Source organism: Sphaeramia orbicularis, chromosome 9 (assembly GCF_902148855.1).
Source record: "Sphaeramia orbicularis chromosome 9, fSphaOr1.1, whole genome shotgun sequence".
NCBI classification, from domain to species: domain Eukaryota; kingdom Metazoa; phylum Chordata; class Actinopteri; order Kurtiformes; family Apogonidae; genus Sphaeramia; species Sphaeramia orbicularis.
In genome coordinates, this window is record NC_043965.1 from 30,302,749 (window position 1) to 30,325,611 (window position 22,863).

The 22,863-nt window shown below is 38.6% G+C and overlaps 1 pseudogene; it reads right to left on the reverse strand.

The window, feature by feature from the left end:
* LOC115426265 (GDNF family receptor alpha-2-like) overlaps positions 1 to 22,863 on the reverse strand; it is a 56,103-nt pseudogene that overhangs the window by 21,656 nt on the left and 11,584 nt on the right.

The following is a 22,863-nucleotide window of genomic DNA, read 5'->3' on the forward strand; positions in this document are numbered from 1 at the left end:
ACATATACAACTCAATGCTCTTTGGGTTTAGCTTCATTGGGCTTGTTTTGCATCAGCTGACATGGAAATGGATAGGGAGTTACTCTGTTTGAGTACATGCATACACACACTGACACTACACTACCAGAAAAGGCGCATCCAAATATAGCCTATTGTCACTCTGTGGACGCAGGAGTCCCACATGAATACATGTTGGATTCATTGGAAAGATGGTGAGAACACAAGGTGGGGAGGCAGCGGGAAGAGGAGAGTCAAAGAGAGGGAAAATGGGAGAAACTAATAAAAGGGAATGTCAGTTTGTGGATTACAGAGGGAAATAAAATAATAATGGGAGGAGAAGTCAAAGCAGCTGTAAGAAATAAGATCTGCTGGTTTAATGCTTGTTCTCTGTCCGTCTACAGTCCCCACATCTCCAGAGTACGTCAACAATTGCTTCTGTGGAGATCAGGAAGGGAATGAAATCTTGAAGTACAATATGCCACCTAAGCCCAAGCCAAAATTATATATTTGAAATTGTTTCAAATATTTATCTTGTGTTTGATTGAGTTCTGGGCTCCACCTGGAACAATCTGAACAGCCTCCAAAGGTGAAATCCCCGCCAACCTGGCATCCAATGTGCTCTATGTGAAACTCCACACAGAACACATTTGATGATATTTTTTATTGTGCAAAGCAAGGAACTGCTGGCTTTTCAGAGTTATAAATAAATTATAAAATGGGCAAGTGTAGATTTTTAAATCCATTTTTGCTTGGGCGTGTTTCAAGCTATGACCCTCCCAGTATCACACTATGTTGCAGGGAGCTACAATTGACTTTGAGATACCAGCCGATCCTGATGCAGAGCTCTGTGGTTGTATGACCAAACCACTGACCTCCAACCCACTGCAGTAGCTTTACGGCCCTGATCGATCCTATGATCCTTCCTCCTTTACCTCCTCCTCCTCTCTCTGTCTCATTATCTCCCCCTTTCTTGCCCTCCTCCCTCTTCCATTCTCTCTCGATCCATCCTAAGTGTTAAAATGAAATGAGCTTGGGGTAGCTGTGTATCCGTTGTTTAGAGTGAGACAGGTGTCCCCTGGGGAGGACAGGCCTGTCGCTGAATCATCTTCTCTTTGCTTTTATCAACAAATCTCTGCGAGAGAAGTAGAGAGCAAAGGAAAGCTTCCTTTGGTGTTGTGAGTGTTGTGAGTTCTGAGTTTAGACATTTTTGTTAAACTTTCTCAGTTGGGTTTGCAAGAGTGCACAAAACAAGCTCTGATCTCTTTGCTTAACCTTTTACTTGCATAAAAATTACTTTAAATGTAATATACCTTTACCTATGTCGCACTGAGAATGCAGGGCAAATTAAAATCACATGAAAGTTAATGCCATAAATAAATTGCTATAAAAATCGTTGTTTCCACATTGTCTTCTAGGGTATAAAACTGTCCTGCAACGATGCTTATCAATAGATTGGGAAATGCCAAATTCATATCCTGAGAAAATGTGAGCCCAGCACTCACCAGTGGCATCTCAGTTTAATTGAATTGTGACATTATCTTGCATGGAAGCACTAATTCACTGCAGGAGAGTGTTATAAGTGTGCATGTGGCTCCCGGCTGTTATAGAACACACACCAGCATGTGTCCATACTCTGTAAGTGTGTGCGCACTCATCGAGCTGTTGACCTCAGCGGGGCATTACAGATAATGAGCTTTAACGTTCTATTTCATCTTTCTCAGTAAGGAGGCACACAACAGACACCTGAGGGCCTAAAGGTCAACGAAAGTAAGCCAGCCTGAAAACAGATTGCACAATACAGCCAAGCAGGTAATTATCAAGACAATCATAAATCGGAGGAGAAGCAATAGAGTTTCCCTATTTGAGCATCATGGTGGCTGGATTTAGTGTTGATGGGAAGGAATTGGTTTTTACCATTAACGCTAAACCCTGAAGGCTGCTCACCTGTGTGAAAAGAAGATGTAGCTGTGGCGTCATAGACACTGTATGCTGGTATGGGTAGCTGCTTCATTATTTGTGCCAACTTCTTGTTTATTACAGAAAAGCCCATCAATAAAAGAGAGCAACAAATGAATTTGGCATGATATTCAAAAGAAAACAAAACAATAATGAAAAGCAAAGTGGAAATGTTTCCACACTTGCTGTGCTTTCTGCTTCTTAATCATTGTGTTCAGCATGTTGCTCACGTTAGTTCAGAAAAAATGTCAAATCATTTTCTAGGAAAGTGCTGATTTTTGTGCTTGTCACAATATGCACAACAAATGCATTCCACACTTCTCACATTAAGGCACAATAACTGCAAGTTTTTTTAAGAAAGAGGATGGTGTCATTTCCAGGCAGTTACTGCACTTTACAAACTACAGCATATAGCCGCTGTCATTCTTGCCTATTTGGACTGGACAAGTACATGTTGTATTAAAGTGACAAAATCAAGAAAAGTCCCCGACTGTCACTGAACTACATCAGCTGCCTAATCATCTGTCAACATGAAACAGCCTATAGTTTCACCTCTCATAATCGTCACATCTTTACTATTATTTTTAGGAGTGGGTTTTCAATTGTCTAACAGTCAAACTCCATTAGGCTCATAAATGAGGTTTTAAATGCTTAGAATTACACATGTCCAACTTCATTTGAATACTTTTAAATTATAAATGCCAGAAATTAGTGGCTAGACCTTAAGATGTGCAGCCTGTTGGTAGCCAAACTAAGGGCATAGTTCTACAGGGTAAAAAGATCTTGACAGCTGATCGGGCTGATACTGCTACCACTGTGTTTCACCTGCTTTCAGCTCCACTAACACAAGGAAACATGTCACGGCTGGGTAGGTGTGAATTGAATCCGACCGCTTGAATCCAATAAAGGCCCCATGCAGCCAAAGTGATCCACTAATGTTTTGTTCAGCTTAATTGAGCGTTGTCCCTTCAACTTAGCCTCACATCTTCATCCTGCATCTAATAGCTATGGCTTCCCTGAAAGTCTAATTACTTCGCTGGCAAACTTACAGCGGAGAAACATAAAACTTTAGAATGCCATGAAAGGAAGGAAATTGCCATCAAACAGGAACTCTCTCAAATGTACCAATTCAATTTTCTTTTTCTCATTTTTATGAATATAAGAAGATGATCATAAATCTTGAGATGTGTTTGGTGGTAGCTCATTTCACACACTGCACTAAAATCTGTCCATCACCCTAACCAAACAGAATTCACTACATACGCATACATTCACCAGTATTCCCAGCACCCCTTCCTCATGCACATTTACATCACAGGACACTATTTCTTTGCCGTTCCCACCTCACAAATCTCCATTACCCAGTGTTCCCCTTTTTCACCTGCACAGAGAGTCCTGGCGGCAGACCTTTTGTAGCTCCAGACAGTTGGGTTTAACCTTCTCTTTGTAAGAACAATCAGGCACGATTGTCTGCCTGCGTCGCTCGGCGCAGCCCTCAGTCTGGCAAGGGCAGAAGAGCAGCCGGTGGCTAAACTCAGCTGGCACACGATCTAAGAACACCCTCAGTGCTTTGTGGCAGCGTTTCTTGTTGCAAGTATCACCCTTGTCCTCCTTGTTGCAGGTAGCGATGTAGAAGGAGCGGTGTTTCTTGCAAACACTGTTCAGATTGCAGGCTTTGGCAGCATCAAGACAAGGGTTGCAAGTTCTGTCGGCATCAGGACAGAGGGAGCCTTTTGGGGCCACTGTGTGCATCCCTGACAAAGAGCACAAAAAAAGAGAAGCTTCAGTGACTTAAAATCTATAACACAATACAGTAAATCACTTAATTCGTCAGTCCATATTGCCTGTAATGTGTGGATATGAGAGTGAATAGTTGATCATCTATATATGTCAGCCTTGTGATGAAGTGGCAACATGGTGTGTTTATGTGGTTAGGATAGACTCCAGCATCCATGTGACCCTCAAAAGGATTAAGCAGTTCGGAAAAAAATGGATGAATGAAAGACATTACAGTTCATTGCCATATTCTTATTATTGGACACTGTGAGTGCACATCATTGTTTTAAAAAATAAAAGCCTCAAAAAAGACTTCAGGATTACAGTGTTACTACTACTTTGAAATATAAATGATCTGAAATTGTAAACTTGGGCAGTTACATTGATTACATATCTACTTATAAACACCCTTGATCATATACATATGCAACAAATGGATAAAAATCAGTCTCTAGGCTTCTGACTCAACATTAATCTGATCTGTGTACAGTGGGCTCAGCTGCAAAGAAACATCAACAAATAAAACAATAATCCCTTCATCTCTGCCAGAAGGAGAGTTCATTGCAAGTATTAGACTTGAACACTGAAGGAAACTCTTCAATATCAATATCATGTCTGCTCCTCTGTTTCTCCAACCAACAGTGAGCCTCTAGAGGGGCACCTGCAGCAAGCCCATATCCACTCTGAGTTACCGTTTCAGGGTCTTTTAGTCCTTGAGTGGAATACAAATGTATTAAGATATGATTCCAAATCGGACCTTCATAAATTATTCATGTACAAGTGTTACTATGATGTGCTTATCATAATATTAGCACACTTTCAAGTTAGTCAATTTTACTGAATTTACTTGTAAATGAGCTCCTACCAGTACATGTTCTATTTATTTGGATATCATTATATTACAAATGAAGGAAAAAACATGCATATTTCAAGAAGTGTACCGTAAATAATGTAATACAAACATAAATCCTTGGGAAAATATTGACACGATAACCTATTGATGTGAATATTCCTCACACTAAGAACTCTAAAGCCTGCCCATAACATGCTAAGCACAAGGACTTGGCAAAGACTCCTTTCTGCAGTGAACATTGTGCTGTATCATGCACTTATTGGATGGTTCGCATACAAGATTAAGTATTTTTCTTCACAGTGTAATCACTATCTGAAACACTGCAATTGTCCCTTAGGCTGCACATCACATTTGTAGCAAATAGATTATGGCATTAGGTGTGTTTGGATATTTGGAGGTGGTTCACATTACCAAGGGGAAAGCAGAAAACACACCTTTCTGAGATATATCAGTAATAAAGCAGAATCATGTTCACTAGTGGCACCCTTCTCTTGTATTCAGTCTATATTAGAGAACTTAACCTCCCTCCCCTGTAGATAATGATATTTCAGAGGTCGTGGCGGAATGGTGACACCCACAGAAATTCATCTCTTATTCAACAGAACCAATCTCACTCTGTGTCTATCAGACAGCCGGGAGCAGGACAGAGACCATTTATTTTGAGGGGTGTGCCAGAGGTGCAGAGATTGTTTCCAAGTGGTGCATTGCACATTATCAATCCTAGAAATGGGGATACATGGAACACATCACATCACAGCAGGGGGAAAAAAAAATAAGCAAACCCCTGAAATTAATGAGTTTTTTAGGTCCAGATTACGTCAGATAAAACAAAACTCATTGCCTACTGAAGAACTGCAGAAGTAGAATATCAAGACTGCAACACAGAGAGAAGAAAGCACAGTCTATCCAGCTTTCCCTTAAAGGTTCAGTGTGTAAGATTTAGGGGGATTTAAGAACGTATATTTGCACAAGTGGAATAAGATATTCCTAATTGTGCTCCATGTTTCCACGGTAGCTCTTCTTTCTGTTTTGTAGCTGGTGCTTCCACTTTTATGGAGTCAATATCCCCTTAATGAAAAAGCCCAGGATGGATGAAGCAAACAGGGTCTGACAAGGGCCCTTCATTGTGTAATATTTCAAACACTGGAAAAATCAAAATCTTACCAAGTGTATTTTTCTCATTTCTAGTCAAAATATCTCATCACACTTAAAATAAGACATAATCATGTAAAGAGTAACTTTTCAGTGGGATATAAGGACTTATTTTTAGAAAATAGATCTTAAAAATTTTATTTCAAGAAATATTACCAAGATCATTTTCACTTGTTTCTTTGGCAGATTTTTTTACTTGAATTAAGCAAAAAAAAAAAAAAAAAAAAAAAACTGCCGATGACGCAAATGAAAATTATCTTGGTAAGATTTCTTGAAATAAGATTTTCAAGATCTATTGTCTAAAAATAAGTTCTTATATCTCACTGAAAAGCCACTCTTTAGGTGATTATGTCTTATTTTAAGTGTGATGAGATATTTTGACTAGAAATGAGAAAAATACATTTGGTAAGATTTGGATTTTTGCAGTGTAGTGTCTAATGGTGAGATTACAGATTTCATCCGAGTGAATACCACCCCCTGCTCACCTAGCTACAGTAGTCCTTGTTAGAGCCAATGTAAGATTTGTACATTCTAAAGCATAGGTGTCAAACATATGGCCCATGGGTCAAAACTGGCCCGCCAGAGGGTCCAATGGGGCCCCTGGGATGAATTTATGAAATACAAAAATTATACTGAAGATATTAACAATCAATGGTGTCAAAGTCATTGTAAGTCATTATAATTGTGTTTCAGTCATTTTTAAACAATACTCTGCCTGTTACTAAATATTTTGTGTATTTGTACGTAGATCCAATGCGATCTGTAAGTTGTAATGTAGATGTGTAAATGATAAACTGTGGCATAATATTATTAAAAATGAACTTATTTTTCTTAAGACATTTCAGGTTGTTCATTTTATTCACATTTTAAGGAAACTGTGTAGATGTAAACATTTTCATATGTAATTTTACTCTTTTATTGTTATTATTTTACTGGTCTGGCCTTTTATATTTCCTGAACATGGCCCCAGAACTAAAATGAATTTGACACCCTTGTTCTAAACCTTCTGTTATAGGCTTAGTATGTAGGACTTATGCATGCTGTTGTACTACATGAAGTTGTTTTACTTGTGTGACATCTGGAGCTAACTCAGAGTCTAAGTGAATTATTTACTCTCAATTACATGCATTCATAACAATAGCCTGAGCACTACATGTAAAAGACTGGAGTCATTCCACAAATAGTTTTCGATGCATCTCTCCTGCTCCTCTCCGCTGGCAAAAGTGTGCAACTCTAGTTATTGTTAGTTTAGACGTGGAGTTGGTCCATGTCAATAAATGCAACAGAGACTCCAACACAAACTTCAGGTAGGCACACAAGCAAATGTAACTGTTATACTGTATATTGAACCTTCAAGGGAATATTTTTAATATTCAGGCCTGTATATAAACATAGAAGGTGACAGTAATGTTCCTTAACGCTAAATGATTGAAATTTTTAAAAAATAAAATAAATAAAAATGAAGAAGAGAAAGTCTGTTCTGAACTACAGAAGAAAAATGGTAGTACACAAACAACAAAGAGCAAACTGCTCCTTCTACAGATACAAGAAATTCCTTTTCAAGTTAACAAAAACACAGAGCTCATGTGCTAATAAAAATGTAATTATGAATGTTATATTCCATTACTGCATTTGGCACCCATCAGTGGTGATTTCTCATAGACTGCAAGGGAAGCCCGACTTCCCCTAAAATTATGAAAATTAAATGGTTAAATATGTACGGTTGTGTTGACATTTCATTGACTACAAATGTGTTAGAACACGTTCATCTCACAGGCGAGTTCGTTCAGAATCAGCTTCATCACAAATCAACGGACTCGATGTTGTTCACTTCTCAGACATTCCCGTTGTGCTGTTTCCTCATACAATCTATGGTCAATTCATTTGCCCGTAGACGCTTGGCGTCCATGCACTTCAATGGGACTTCATGGAACAGTTCTTTTCATTGCCTAAAACTTGACGGTAATTGGATAAATGCCATGATGTTGTCCCGCCCCCAGACGCTTGGCGTCTCTGGGGGTGAATGGAGCTGTGGGCGGAGCTTGGCCAGGCTGGACGCCAGGCTTCCACGTGCTGATTGGAGGATCAGTCGAAAGGCTGAATCCTGTTTGATTGACAGCTAGTTTGAGATCTACTCCTTCACTTGACAGAGTTCAGTTTAATACCGTCGTGCATTCTGCTGTGAAATCAAGAGAGAAACCACTATGAAGTTACTTGTTCATTTCTTCCACTGTAAATAAAACACACTCATTGTACTTCGTTGTGTCAATTTAACATAATTTCAACGTTTTCTTGTTTAGTTGGTACAATAAGGTCACTGACCATTTTCTTCAAAAGGAACACAGGGCCAAATTTATGTTTAAATAACTTGACATTTTTTTTTATGTAAGCTGACAATGAGCTTCCCCTCTCTGACAGACGAGCAGCCGCCACTGGCACCCATGTATCACAGTGAGGTTGTTAATGATGGTTAAAATGTAGCAGGTACATTATCAAATAGGCACATGATCTGAGCTCAGCAGATGCAAGTGCTTGAAATAGTCTTTTTCAGTGTTTGTCATGAGGTTTTGAAAAAAACCTTTCCATCTTTGTTCAGATATGAAGAGCATTACATTTGACTGACACAATATCATTCTTTAATCGAATGTTTATCCTTGCAGTCTCTGAGGGGAGAAGGTAAAAACTCTTCAGTAAAAACAATCTTTACTAGTCTGGAAACATCCTCAGTGTTGCAAAATTGTGTTTATGTAATTTACTTATCCGACAGTAACACACATCAGACCTTATAGAATTAACTGCCACTGTCGAGAGGGAGCTGTTTGAATGAGCTGTGATTACAATGAGAATCCAAGGGAAGGATTTTCATTTTGGCGCCGTGCATAAAGAAACCAAAGTAGACCCACAGTATGACACAAGTGGGCCAAGTTCAGCCAAAGCGGGCCTGAAAGGGGGCGGTCCAGTCCAGCTGGAGGAGAGGTTAGCAGGGCGGTTGTCCAGTGGTTCAGGCTACATTACATAGATTACATTGATAGATTGCAGCTTCTAAAGCTCCCCTGGCCATCTGCAGTCTCTAATGTGGGCCACTGGGGGGGTCCAGGATGAAAAGAAAATAAGGGAAGGATGAGCTACTAAGAGTTATCTGACCAAGCAGGGCTATAGCCTCTTTTCAGGCTGCAGCGATGGACGGATTTTTACTACCTCTGATTGGGGAGCGGAGATTGAATTTGGTGCTCAACCCAAAAAGATGTCCTGGGGCGAACATAAGACACAAAGCCCAACTGATGGCTCTGACGTGCTTACACACAAACAGGATGATGGTCAGAGCAGGAGGAGAAGAGGAAGGAAGCAAAGAAGTGGAGACGGGAGGGGAAACGCACTGTATTGGGTTACAGACAGATAATAGATTTTCCAAGTGCATTACAATAAAGGTTTTCAGAAAACAAAGTCTCTTATAATGTGGGGAGAAAGGGGTTGATAAGCTAATGATAGAAGAAATATAAAAATGGAAAAAGCTTTAAGAGTGGAGAGGAGACTTGAATAGTTGATTACTGCAGCTGATCATGCTGATAGAACGATGAAATGAGAGGACACAGTCTAACAGATTGGACAGCCACTTACAGAGACATGCTGGAGAGCTTTCAATTAGTCCAGCCTAATTCAGGAAAGATATGCAACTCTTGTGTAGAATAATTAACCCTTCCCATCAGCAGTGTAATCAACAGCTCTCAGCATCACAATAACCTACACATATCTATTAATTTCCAGTTTTCGTTGTAGTACCATACATTAACGAGAGACGAAAGGAGTGAATGGAGTACATGCATGAAGAGATGGATGGGCAAATGGACGGATTGATTGCTTAATGGAATCCATAAACATTAAGTGCAGGAAAAGTCATAAATAATAGTTTTTTTTTTCCATTATTCATTGGTACCTGTCTATGGTGTTGAGATCTAACTAAATAAAGGTGACACTTACAAATAATTTCCAAGATATTACTCAACAAAGACTTTGAAATTGAACGTCTCATGCTATTTACCCAGTACTTTGTGTGTATGCAAAACGAGGTCTCATAACGTTTAGTTGATGTCAACAGCAGTTAAAGCGCCGCCATTGCTTTTGGTGATCCTCCCGTTCAACTGTAAATAGGCTTTTAATAGGACTCTCTACTCCATGGGCAACATAAATTAGACCCCATTGATGGCAGTGTAGAGGAAATAACCACCTATTCTTTCAGCATATATAGCACACAGGAAAAGAGGGAGGGTGAAATAGAGGCAGAAAATTACCTAAGACCTGAGCTCCTGGGAGGTAAGAGAGAGTGGGATAATAAAGAGAGGGGCAAAGAGTGGTGAGGGGTGTGGACCAAGCACATATGAATGGGCGGAGGGAGATAAAACATTCACATACACTGGATTTTGATGTTTTTTTTTTCCCCCAACACTAAGGTATCCTCCTTCCTCAGTAATTGCTCTCAGTCAGCCTAATTTGAATTCTGCTTTTCATATATCATCGCATACTCCAGGGACGCTGCACTGCAGAGGGGAGTTCAGTCCAGGTTAGGAAGAGGCTCTTGGCTTCGGGTATGTTCTCAGTAATTAGGAAAGGTGCCAAAGTTTGGATTTAATACGGCCCTGGGTGAGTGTGCAAGTGCTTGTTAGGGAAGTCTTTAGTCTGGACCCCGAGGAGCATGTCAAGCATTTCCGTGTCAAAGGGCTCATCAGTCATTAGCTCTGTACTCTGTGTCGCAGCAGGGCTTCTGGGGGGAACTAAGAGGGTGGAGTGGATCTTCAACATCATCTCCCTAAGCCTTACTAGGCAAGTCAGACGAATGCACGTCATCATAGGAAGACCAGCAGAGTTCTGCTAGGATCAACTGAATTTTACCCCTAAGCATAAAATTATTGCTGCAAAATGAACCAGTATGAGGATGAAAGAGAGCGAGGGGCGCACACAGAAAAAAAAATGATAGGAGAAAGCTAAATATTTGTGGGTGAGACTAAATGTGTGCATGCGGAGGAAAAGAGAGGTAGGAAGGGTGTGTCCAAAGGAATTTTAAATCATTGTAAACATACTTCTAAATATTTGAGCTGTTTATGAGCATCTGCCTTCAAATCGAGTTTCCTCCGGTGGAATTCAAAGCTTGAGCATCCTCAGCGGACCCCCAGTCTTAATATGCACGCTGTTTAGCTCGACCATCACTGACAATAATGCATAATGTATTGAAATAATCTAGCCAGATATATGTATGTGTGGGTCAGGTGAACCTATCAAACACTGCTCCAATTATTTGCTTTCCTGTTTATTACCAGCTCGCATAACTAATATACTAAAATAACAAACACTAGCACAGTCATGTTTTGTGGATTATTCACAGTTGTTTAATTTAAACTTATTAGAAAAACGCTGACTTTTGTAAAAAAGGTCCCTGATAAGTGAGCTTGGAACAACAACACTCATTACTGACCCACAGAGAGACAAGCTAAGGCTGAACTAAGGGTAAACTGATTAGAAAATTCACACAGAATAATGAGGCATATAAACTAAGTAATATAAATACATACAAGCACAGTCTTATGCAAACACAAAAGCAGTCTTGCACAAACAAACACACACAGACACGCTCAGACCCCTAATAACCAAAAACCCCAACAGTTCGCATGCAGAAGAGATCTTTTTGTTTGCCCAAGTAATAGCAATTGTTATGGGGACAATGTTAAAATGTCAAACATTTCAACAGCATGCTGAGCACGGCGGTTGCACCAGTCCTTTTTACCCAGCTGTAGAAATAGGTTTTTGCATTTAATTGGATGGTGGGCATACTGAGCTAAAAGGTGAGAGGCTTAGTGGTGAGAGTTAGAAGGTCTAACTAAGGGATGTTAAACCTAATTCCTGGAGGGACCCCTGAATGCCGGATTCTATGCCGCCCTCTGCTCCTAATAAGTTAATTAGCTCAGCGCTGGGTCAAGAGAATGGACTATATTTCATGTGGAGCATATTAACAATTACAGTCAATGATATCTTTGCACTGTGTAACATGCCATTCTTCTGGGCCTTGATGAGTCCTTGCGGAGCGTGAAGGAGGGTGTCTATGAGTATGCAGCCATCCCACGTCCTTCATACATGATGCCGTATCGATCTAAGCAGCAGCATCCGACTTGTTATTGACTTGTTCAGTAATTCTTCCATCGAACCAAGAAAACAATGGATGAGAACTGTAATATAAGCTCCATCAACATGCTGAGAACCCTTTAAGAAAAATGTCACATGTTCTCTTGATTCAGCTTCTCAAACACATTCCTGTTATGTGATAGCAAAGTAGGTATCATAGCTACAATATATTTAAGAAAGCACAACAAACCTGAGCTCTGGGAATTTTTCTTGTATGTTATGTGTACAAAAGTATAGGGACACATTTAATTCAGGGGTTTCATTTCTAACAGCAGGCAAGATAACAAAACCATGGCAAATGTCATAGTATAATTTTATATTTCAGTAAATATCATCGCTAGAAACTTTTTTTGTCTTTACAATCATGCATATAATAGTTGATTTTTGCTTAATTTTACTCAACATTTAATTTTATACATTATAATTACTGTAAATGAAATTGTTCAAAACATTGGTTTGTAAAGATGTTTTTGAGGGATACAAGCAACGATGATTTTTGATGTGTTGATCAGTAGCCTAAAACTGATTTTGATTTGAATGTAAGCAAGGCGTATATAAGCATTTAGCTTCCGCCTAAGCCTGTTTAGTCTGAACAGAATTCACAGTCGGTTGATTTAAAATCAACCTTACTGACTGTATGTTCTGTATTATGGAAGATGACTGAATAAACTTAAACCTTAAACCTGAATGTTCTGACTCTTTCTGAAATATCTGCCATGGTCTGACCATACAGAAACATTTTAAACCATAAAAGAAATATTTATTTGACATTGATAATGATTATTGACAACAACTGTCACGAACATTATAATCATTATAATATTTAATATCAGGAATGGAAAATGCTACAAGCTGAACATGTGATGTGTCTGAATATTTCTGTTCATGTAGAATATACAGTGCAATACAGACCAAAGAACAATTAGTTGTACTGAGTTCATTTAATCAGCTGTATTTCCTTAAGAAATCAGGAACAAGATAAATATGCATTCCTGTAGCATGGTCACAATGCATCTTCTTGTTTGATTTTGTTAAATTCCCACTGGAGTAGCCAATTTGATTATAAGCAAGAAATGATGCATGATTTTCCTCAGTGTGCTCAGTTTACAGAAGAACTACAAGGATATTGCCCAAAGAAAACATTACCCATGAATTCCGTCTAGGAAAGACTTACATTATTTGAATGATGAACCATTTTAAGTGCCACAAAGGTACACATGTGATTTTGTTTCCTTTTTGTCGCTTCTTTTTACAAGTCCAAATGTACATCATGTGTTTGTCGGTGTGTGAATGAGGTAATGACACTGTAAAGCACTGCCTATCATTAAAGTAGAGAACGCTACATAAATGCAGGCTACCATTATTTCTGTTTTTATGCAGGGGCAGGCATCTGAGCATCTGTATGAAAAAATAAGTAATGCATGACTGGCTGATTAATTCATGATGCACAGGACTCAAGCTCCTGAAAAAGAAAAAAAATGTTACCTAAGTTAATAAATATAGTGGGGAAGACAACTCATGGCAGTAGTAAAGTTAGACATAAAATAATATTGTGCTATGCTGTAATACTTTAATTGCATATTGTACAGTGTGGTTTTGTGTTGCTGAACAGAGATCCCATGAAGTGTACTTAATATGCGCCCTTTAATTTGCTGCAAAATTCCTTGTTTTTAGCATTTGAGTGGTTCCATCATTAGAGCACCACTCCAGCTCAAACGTTGATCAGAAGTGGGGGCACAGTTGTCTAGTTTTGTTCTCTCTTAGTCAGAGACAGCGGTGGCTGAGTGTCAATGTGGGGTATAATTTAAAAGATTTGTAAGTCTATTTTAACGAAGTTTTCATGATGTACATCCAGTGTTTTTTTGTTGTTGTTGTTGTTTTTTTTGCATTTTTATGAGACAGAAGTAGTGCTGCTTGGTTGTTTTTCATTGTAATATATTTCTGGCAGTAATGCAATTTCTCTTCTTTTAGTTTCCCTGTTGTAAAATGCTGTAGTAAGTGTTGATCCTGTGTTCTGCCTGGGGTTAAGAAGCTACGATTGGGGTGCCCCAGTGGCTCACCTGACTCAAACAGGCTCTAGGCCCTTTGCTGCATTTCATCCCATGTCTCCATTGTCTCGGTCCAAATGAGGTAGAAAGGCCAAAGCTAGGATTACACCAGTGAACCTTAGCATGTCAAGTCATTTTTTTCTATTTAGGTTTCACAGTCACACACCAAAGCCTACTAGAGCTGGCACTAGCTCTCCCAAAGCAGCATGCCAGTGTTTTTTGCTGCTTGTTGGTAAGTTGGTTAACTGTCAGTACTGTCCTGCTCACCTGTTTACAACTTTTCTCTCTAGCTTGCTTAAGCAGGGAAGACACATAAGGACTTTCTAAATCTGAAGAAATCGTTTACCTGTTCCAGACCCCAAACATGAACTACTAACGATATGGACAAAACTTCATATCTCAATATTCATGCCGGATATCTCGATATCGATACGATACGATATGACTACGGATTTGGTGAAAACCAAGCATTTTTCAGAAAAATACAAACATCATAATACAAAAGAATGTGGAAAGTGCAGTTTTATTTATAAGAACTCACTGCCAGTCATCAACATTAACATAAAGTATGAATAAATGAAATTTGTTGTGACTTCCAGAGCTGTACATGCAGGGCGAGAGCCGGGGAAATCTATATTGTTTATATCGTTGCTTTTTCGATATTAATATCTTGAATGTTCATATCTAGATATCGATACGATAACGATATATCTTTCGGCCCTAACATGAACATAAAAAAATCAGGCACTGAACAGTTTGGATCATACTGTATGTGGTGTCAGAGGTGCCGCAACCAATTGTGGGCCCCATGAAAGATAAACGCTGTGGATACTTCCATAAAATTCAGAATCTTGTCGATCTGTCAGAGCTGGAGGTGGGGGGTGGGGGGTGGGTGTGGTCCATTTATAACATCACTTACGCTAGCGTGAAAATGAAACTTAACCTATTTTCCACGTCCGACTCCCAACTTCCACACCTCTATTATACATCGGATCTTACACAAAATTTTCACAACTTCTAACCTGTATTCACTGGACCCCCTTCACTGCTCTATGGGCCCCCCACAAATGCTGGGCCCCATGAATTTGTCATGTTTACCCCCCCTTATCGGCGCCCCAGTGTGGTATCTCTTATAATCTCAACACAGCGCACCACACACATAACGATTGTGTCCCACCACCAATCTAGAATGTAGTCCTCCAAGCCAGAAATCTCACATGATCAAATAAAAACGAAGAAGAAGAAACATAGCAACAACCAGAAAACACAACACACAACATGGAGGGGGACGTACGAGAGGAGGAAATGATGGTATTCTTGGGACTATTTTTGATGGAAAAATCCTGAATTTCTGAGGTCCACCAAACTTTATGTTTCAGGTCAGCCGTGCTTGTTTTTATTTACACCTGTTTCCTTGTTCCTCAGTCAGCTCACTTGTTGATTGGCTACATTCCGTTCCACGTCACAATTCACAGAGTCATGACTCGGCAGTCGTCGGCTTTCCCCACAAATTAAGATTTTTGGAAATGAGTCAGGGTAAATTGTAAATATCAAACTTCTTCAGTATTTTTGATTTACCCAGACCCGTTTTGGAGCTGACTGTTGGTACAAATTCACCCTTAACACACCTCAGACCACAGGATAATCTTATAGGATAATCTTATAGAACATAAGATAATCTAGCATCTGCCGTCCTTGATCGGGAAAGGGGAAAACTGGGACAAAAACAGCCTGATTATCTTTATGTGTGTACCCCACTTTAGTCTTGGGGCTCCAATCAGATGCTCAACAAACCCTCTGCCCAAACCATGACAGTGCGACCCACTGGTAAACTGTGACAGGTTACAGTGAAAAACACCACGGAATAACCAGACTGCCTGGGCTGCACATATAAGTGTGTAGAAGCATTATCACACTCACAAAAGGCAGAGTATTACCTGCTGAGCAGACCTTGTGAGCCAAAGTGTGACTGAGGTTGCACTCCTGTCACAGCACTTGTTGGATGGGAAATAACCCAGATGCCAAGAAAAAAAAGCTGCCACTGTGCACTTCTGCAAACTACAGCTACATGTAATCTCAGCATGGGCAAATAAATTACTGTATGTTTCACATCTACTTCTCCTTCTGTTTTAATATATTTTCAACAACATTTGTTAGTTATTATGTTTTTTATTTATATTTTGGTTAGGTTTAGGTATGGACAGCACTTGATTTGGTTAGGTAAAAGCTAAGATAATGTAGAAAAAGACAGTCTAACAAAAGATGCCTTTGGTAGTCCTCATTATTGAATTGAATTTATTTATTTATTTATAGGAACCATGCACATTTATGAACATTGCTGTATAAAAAATACACCCATGTAAATATGCCAGAATTAGTAAAAAATAACTACTTTTCATCTGCAGTTCCTAGGCAGGTGACAGAAACTAACAGAAATTAACCCATAAAGACCCAAACAGCCCCCACCAACCAACCAAACCCACCTACTGATCTAAAATGTTTAAGAACTTCTGAACCACTAATCCTACCAATCCATGTAAATAATTGCTGTAAAATGCAGTTTGTCATCTTTTCATTGTCATCAGATATGACCCATTTGGATGTTTGAAGGCTCTGTAGTGAACATGGAAACACATCATCTCCTACAACATTAATTCACCAGTAAAACCTGTGGAGTGTGATAAATGACAGTGGATGGAGACAGGTTTATGTTCAGTTAATGATAGATTTTACTGAAAAAGTCGCTTTTTCTTTACTTTTCTCTGTTTCCGCAATAATAACCATCAACTTTAATCACAGCTTTTATGAACTTCCACATGGTCAGTAAATTAAATATGGGAAAATACCTGATATTCACTGAAAAAATGTGAAGTACAGAGGATAATGTCATTAATAAATGGTGATAAATCACTTAAAAAAAGTAAAATATAGAGAAAAAAACATTTAGGAACTGCCACAAAAGTAGCACTGGGTCTTTACGGATTAAAGCACTTTTTGTTTAAACTTTACAGCAGCTGACAAGTGGACTGCTGTGAAAGTCCACTTTCATCCTAATGAAGACTGGAATGAATGAATGAAAGAACTAAACTATAGTATTGGTTCACCGAATGCTGATATTATACGTATCTGTGGTTTGCAGAAACATACAATGACCACATTTTTTCCTGGCGACTGAAGTGCTCATGTTGAGTCAAGTGGGCTCTGTGTTGGTTTAAAGAATCATCATAGTCTAAGGCTGAGGGATTCACTGATTTTAACATGCTGTCCTCGTAGTAAAACTGGAGAACAACATTTCTTTCCTGGGAGCCAAAGAATCATGAAAGCATTTAGGCTTCTTCACTTAACTCAATGTAATTACATGGTGATTGCCTGTATCACCGTCATCCGGTGGTGGGAGGTGTAGCACAGAGGATTTAAACGTGGCCAAGATGTTGTCGCCACGCTGCCATCACAGCTCTGAATTCCCTGGAAAAAAGCCCACTGCTGTCAATGACTCTAGTCAGTCTTGGATGCAACTTTGCTGAACACTGAGGTGATGAATCTCTGCTGATGTAGGAGCTGTGTGCCAGCCAAGCCAGGCCAGGAGGAGCGGAATTCATATCTGTTCTTGTTTGAGTTGCCAATACAGCTGCACAAAAGCCAATGAGGAGTAGAGCAGCCTCTGTCCTTAGAGGATAAAGTCCACAGGGTTAAGTATACTAATTTTCTAAGAGTGCACAGAAGACCTTTTCATTTTTAAGATATGCAAAACTGAGTGGCTTAGACTATTAGAAGGAGAACTCAGTATGTAATAGTTTTGCAGGTATCACTTGGGGCAATGCAGAAACCAAGTCTCCTTACGCTCTTTATTTGAACTTCAGACTGTGAGTGGATACTACAGTATAAAATTATTTTTCATTCCTATCGCAAAGTCTGCCCCTTATCTTTCACCCAGACAAAAAGTTTCAAAATAGCAGAGATTATTTTTCAATTCCCTACCTTCTGGAGTGTATACATTCCCTGTCCTCATCAACCAACTAGATATCATATATTCCCTGGGTCTCTATGCCGTTTAACATTTATAGACACGATTATGAATACTTTTGCACGGTTTAGTAATTGAGGGAAAAAATATTTCCATAGAACAAGTGTGTAATTACTTATCTGTTTGCCTGTGGTTTTCTCCCAGTGCAACAATCAATTATTCTGTCCTCAGAAATGATAAATAATGGGGGATGCTTGGAGCTAAACAGATTTCGGGGAGCAAATCCAATCTTTCACCTTGGAGAGAATAGTGGAAACAGTTGAAGGAAAATGGATATAATAATGAGTCCCCTGTTGTATCTTAATATGTCTGAGCAGACTGTACCACGGTCCCTGTTTTACTTCAGTACTTATGCATTGTTAAACAACGATAACTGCTAGCTCCTGTACTCTTTGATTATTCTGTGACTGTTGGAGCAGGAGAGTGAAGTTTGATGCAGATAGTGTCTGGGCAGTAGGGATGAGATCTGTCTGTAAGGGGTCAGAGGTCAGCTAATGCTAAACACTAGTTTACTGACTTAGTAAAACTGTAAACTTCATCAAGCACTGTAAAACAAAATAATTTGACAGTCTTGTTAGGGAACCTGTAAACCTCAACTGCAGTAAATCTGACTGTCAGGGAAAACTGTTAATAATTGAACAAAAGCTCTAGAAGTCCGCCGCAGCAGGTGAGTGAGCTGTCAATCACACCTGTCACTCAAAGCTTTCTATTCAACCTGAGATCTTATTATGGAAGAAAAATGTTAAAGATGAACCATCAGATCACCTATTAAAGGTTCCAAATTAAAGTGATGAGACTGGAATAACTTCTGAAAGCAAATGAATTCATTTTTCTAGAGAGGGGTTTAATGTAAGTCTGTGGGGGTTAAGCCACCTAATCAGTTGGATTACACGGTTAAGATACTTTCACAGCTTTATTTTGGACCTGAGGTCTTTGCCCCTTGTTCCCAACTAATCCACACCCCCTTCTAGGAAGAATGAGATATGGGACAGAACTACCTTGTGTAAAAATTTTGTGCCAAAATGTGCTGCAGTTTTTAAGTCAGATGACCCGCTTGCAAAACGCTGTGAGGCTGTGGGTAAAAATTATGAGAAAATTTCACACAATATAATGAAGGATGACATGATTTATATTCAGAACGTTAAAGGTCATCTTCATTTTCACATCATGATGTTCTGTAAAAATATTTTGTCTGTTTAAAATTCATCGAAGCCAACACTGAAAAACAGTGTGTAAGTGAAAACAACATGTTTTGCTCTGAAAATGATTCACTGGAATCAGTCACACACATATAGTGAAGACCTCTATTTCACAAAAAACATACTCACTGTCTTTTATTAAATTTATTATTATATATAATATTTCAGTGAGGACACATGAATATTAATTTAACTTATGACAACCACAGGGTGTAATTTCGGTTTCTGTGTAACTGTCTCATTCTTGAGAGCCTAAAAGCATAAATGCAAGTAATTATCAAAGACATTATTTGCTTTAAAAAAAAAAAAAAAAAAAAAAAAAATATATATATATATATATATATATATATGTGTGTGTGTGTGTGCGTGTGTGTGTGTGTGTGTACATATGTGTGTGTATACATATATATGTGTGTGTGTGTATACACATATATATATATATATATACACACACACACACACATTTATAAAAATTGCTGTAACATGGTCATTGCGTCAGTTTTTCCATTTGAAAAATTATGGACTGCACATAGATTAAATAAAACAAATCAGAATGTATCACAAATGCTTTCCATTAAACATAATCAAATTAATTTCTTCAATCCAGATGCAACTCCTGAAGATTTTTTACTCTTAAAAAAAAAAAAAAAATTAAGAAATCAATGTCTTGTGCAGCCTTTGCACAGCTACATACTTTCTGAAGACCCGGTTGATTGATATACGATTATATCAAGGAACATAGTTTGCCATCATTTCCCAAAACTGCAAAGCAATCAAAGTCTGCACTTTTTCATACTTGTTATGGCACTTTTTCCTTTTTTCAAATTATCAAATGACTCTATTTTCAAAAAATTGTTATACACTGCTGATTTGAAGCTAAGGGGATTATGCAAAAAGCGTGTCTTTTTAGTACCTCCCAGTTATAAAACAAAGCAAGATGCATCAGCCAAAAGAAAAAGAAAATGTGCAGTCTTTAGTGTTTGTAGATTGCTTTTGGCAAAATGAAACAAGAAATGGAAAAGAACATCCTCAGGAAATTTCTGTCAGAACTGGATGAAAGAAAGCGATTGAATTTCAAGAGAGCGTAGCCTGTGGCTGTGTGGACGGGTGTCTTCCTTGTGTCCAATCACACCTACTGTACAACCTTTTTTTCTGTGCTATATTAACTGTGGTAGCTACGTCTTATAATAAGATCTGTACTGACAAATAAAACCGTGATGGTGATAACCAGTAAATTAAATAGCAAGATATTGCTCCCCTGTTGAGTGCTAGGCTGTTTAATTAGTAAAGCGAAGAGAAAATCAATCTGAGAGTGAAATCAATAGCTGGTAAAGAGGTTGGGTAGTGCACTGAGATTATGTAGTTTACCTCAACACCCCAGGGTAATCTTTCATATGTTACAAAACAGATGAAATGTCCAATTCATCAAGCATAATGATGAATGAAATAAATAATTTTAAAAATTGGTTGGAAAAAAAAGAGAAAAAAAGGAAAATACCTCGACATACTTATAGGTTTATTAACATTTATATGATAAACTACAAAGGACTGAGTTATGATCGGACTTGTACCTGAAGAGATGGAGGCCAAGCGAAACTCCTCTGACTGCTGGATGGGAGCTACAGGTTCATATGGGGATGAGTCATCGATGTCTCCACCTGAAACAACAAAAAGATGACAAACGCTCAGATGCACTGACAAGAATGACCTGCTTTGCACTTTACCTTCACAGGAGAGCAGACACTTTGAGCGATTCTAGGCAGTCAGGCCAGAAAAAGGCAGAGGCTATCAATAATCATAAGCAAACACAGTAAGGCATTTAGGCTCCAATGGCCTGAAAAAGCTCAACAACAAAAAAAGCTCTCGCGTTCATGACTCCTTTTTTGGCTTTGAATATGACTATTCCTCTTCTTCACCTTTCATTCAGCATGAGCATCTCAGATTTCTGTTTTGGATGGAAACATACCAGAAGTCATGTTGAAACGCTGCCATTGCATCGGCACAAGAGCTTCAGCATTGCTACAGTGTTTTTTTCCCAGTAAAACAGAATGTTTATCATGGTCAAATCATTTCCTCTTGAAGAGGTTATTTGTTCCTTATGTGGTTTGATTTGGCAGAACAGTCCAAGGACTAAAGTACAAGCCATGCATCTTCCCTGCTAACAATGTTTTGCCAAAGCTGTTTGCAAAAAAAAAAAAGAAAGAAATAATTAAAAAATCAAATTAGCACTCAACTGACTGAGTCTTTCCCATGTGCTTGCTTCTCTGTAGGCCTTAATCCTGCATTTAAAATTCATAGCCATTCGGTGTGATTGAGACAAACCCTCCAGTGTCTAATAGCTTTGCATTCTGATCCCAACAGAGACACAGTGAGGATGTTGTGGGGAAGATTTGGAGGCCTGCTGCTACAAATGAGAAAATCTGAAACCTGTTGGTCTGAGACTACATAGCCTGAACAACCAATCAGTGAATCCAGTCAATAGATAAGGTACATTTTGTTTATCAGCATGGTCTTTGGATGCTCGGAAAGATGATGTAGACTGATAAAATACTGTCTTGAGCTGCTCCCATAACAGATAAGGCTATTGTGGAACGAGTGTGTGTGACTGTTCTTACAAGTAAAATTACTTGTGTGTTATATATATATTTCTTGCAAATATATCTGATCTAATAACAATTAAAAATCACAAAAGAAAAGAATGATCACATTAATTCTATGATGATATTGCTCAAGGGGTAAATTTCTCAATTAAAACAAATCAAACCAAAGGTAGATCCATTTATATTGGCTCACAGTAGAAAAAAAAGGTCTGACTAAACTTGATAAATTAAAGGAAAATAGAACTGCTTAAGCGAGAATTCCTTTGCAATTTTTCAAAGGGGTAAAACAAAATAACTAACCTTAGAACTATTTACATCTGTGAAGTCATTTCTTTGTGTTGAGGACTTCTCAAGGAAAAATTGCTTACATCTTTTGGACACAAAGCACTGAAAAGACTTAAAGGTCATTGATTAAAAGAAAAAGTAAATTGTACAATATGGAGACGTCAAGCATCTCAGAGAAGCATCCCCAGAATGCAGTGTTTATAGATGTCACAGTTATGTAACAGTCCACAGTTCAACCATCATCCCAAAAGGTTAAACTCTTAAGAAATGGGATGTCTTCATATGCAGATGGAGGGTATCGTGGCACTGTGTAAACTGTTGCTTCTTTAGACTCTGCTATTGTACAACATGGATCTGAGCCTTGAACCCTAATGGCCTGTCATTACGACACACAAACATATCATACATACCCTGAGCTGGATGCAAGGATTAATCTTTAACTCAAATTATACAAGCCTTTGGGCCCTTAAAATACACATGTATAAGCCCATGATTATTGATAGATGACCAGAATATGACTAAATAATAAATCATAAGCTTGCCACTAAGTTTGCTTTGACATTTTCTGTATCTCCACTGTCAATATTGACAGTCAAAGCAGCGCAGAGAGGCTCAGCTGGCCATTTTCTAAGTACATATAACTATTGACATCTGGCCTAGAGTGTATGTGTTTGACAGACAAAGAAAAAGAGGAGCATCTCACCAGAGGAGCGAAGAAAAAAAAGGCAGATAAAAACAGGGTAAACTGAAGGAGAAGAAAGAAGCAACAGGAACATTTGGGCACAAGGACACACATATT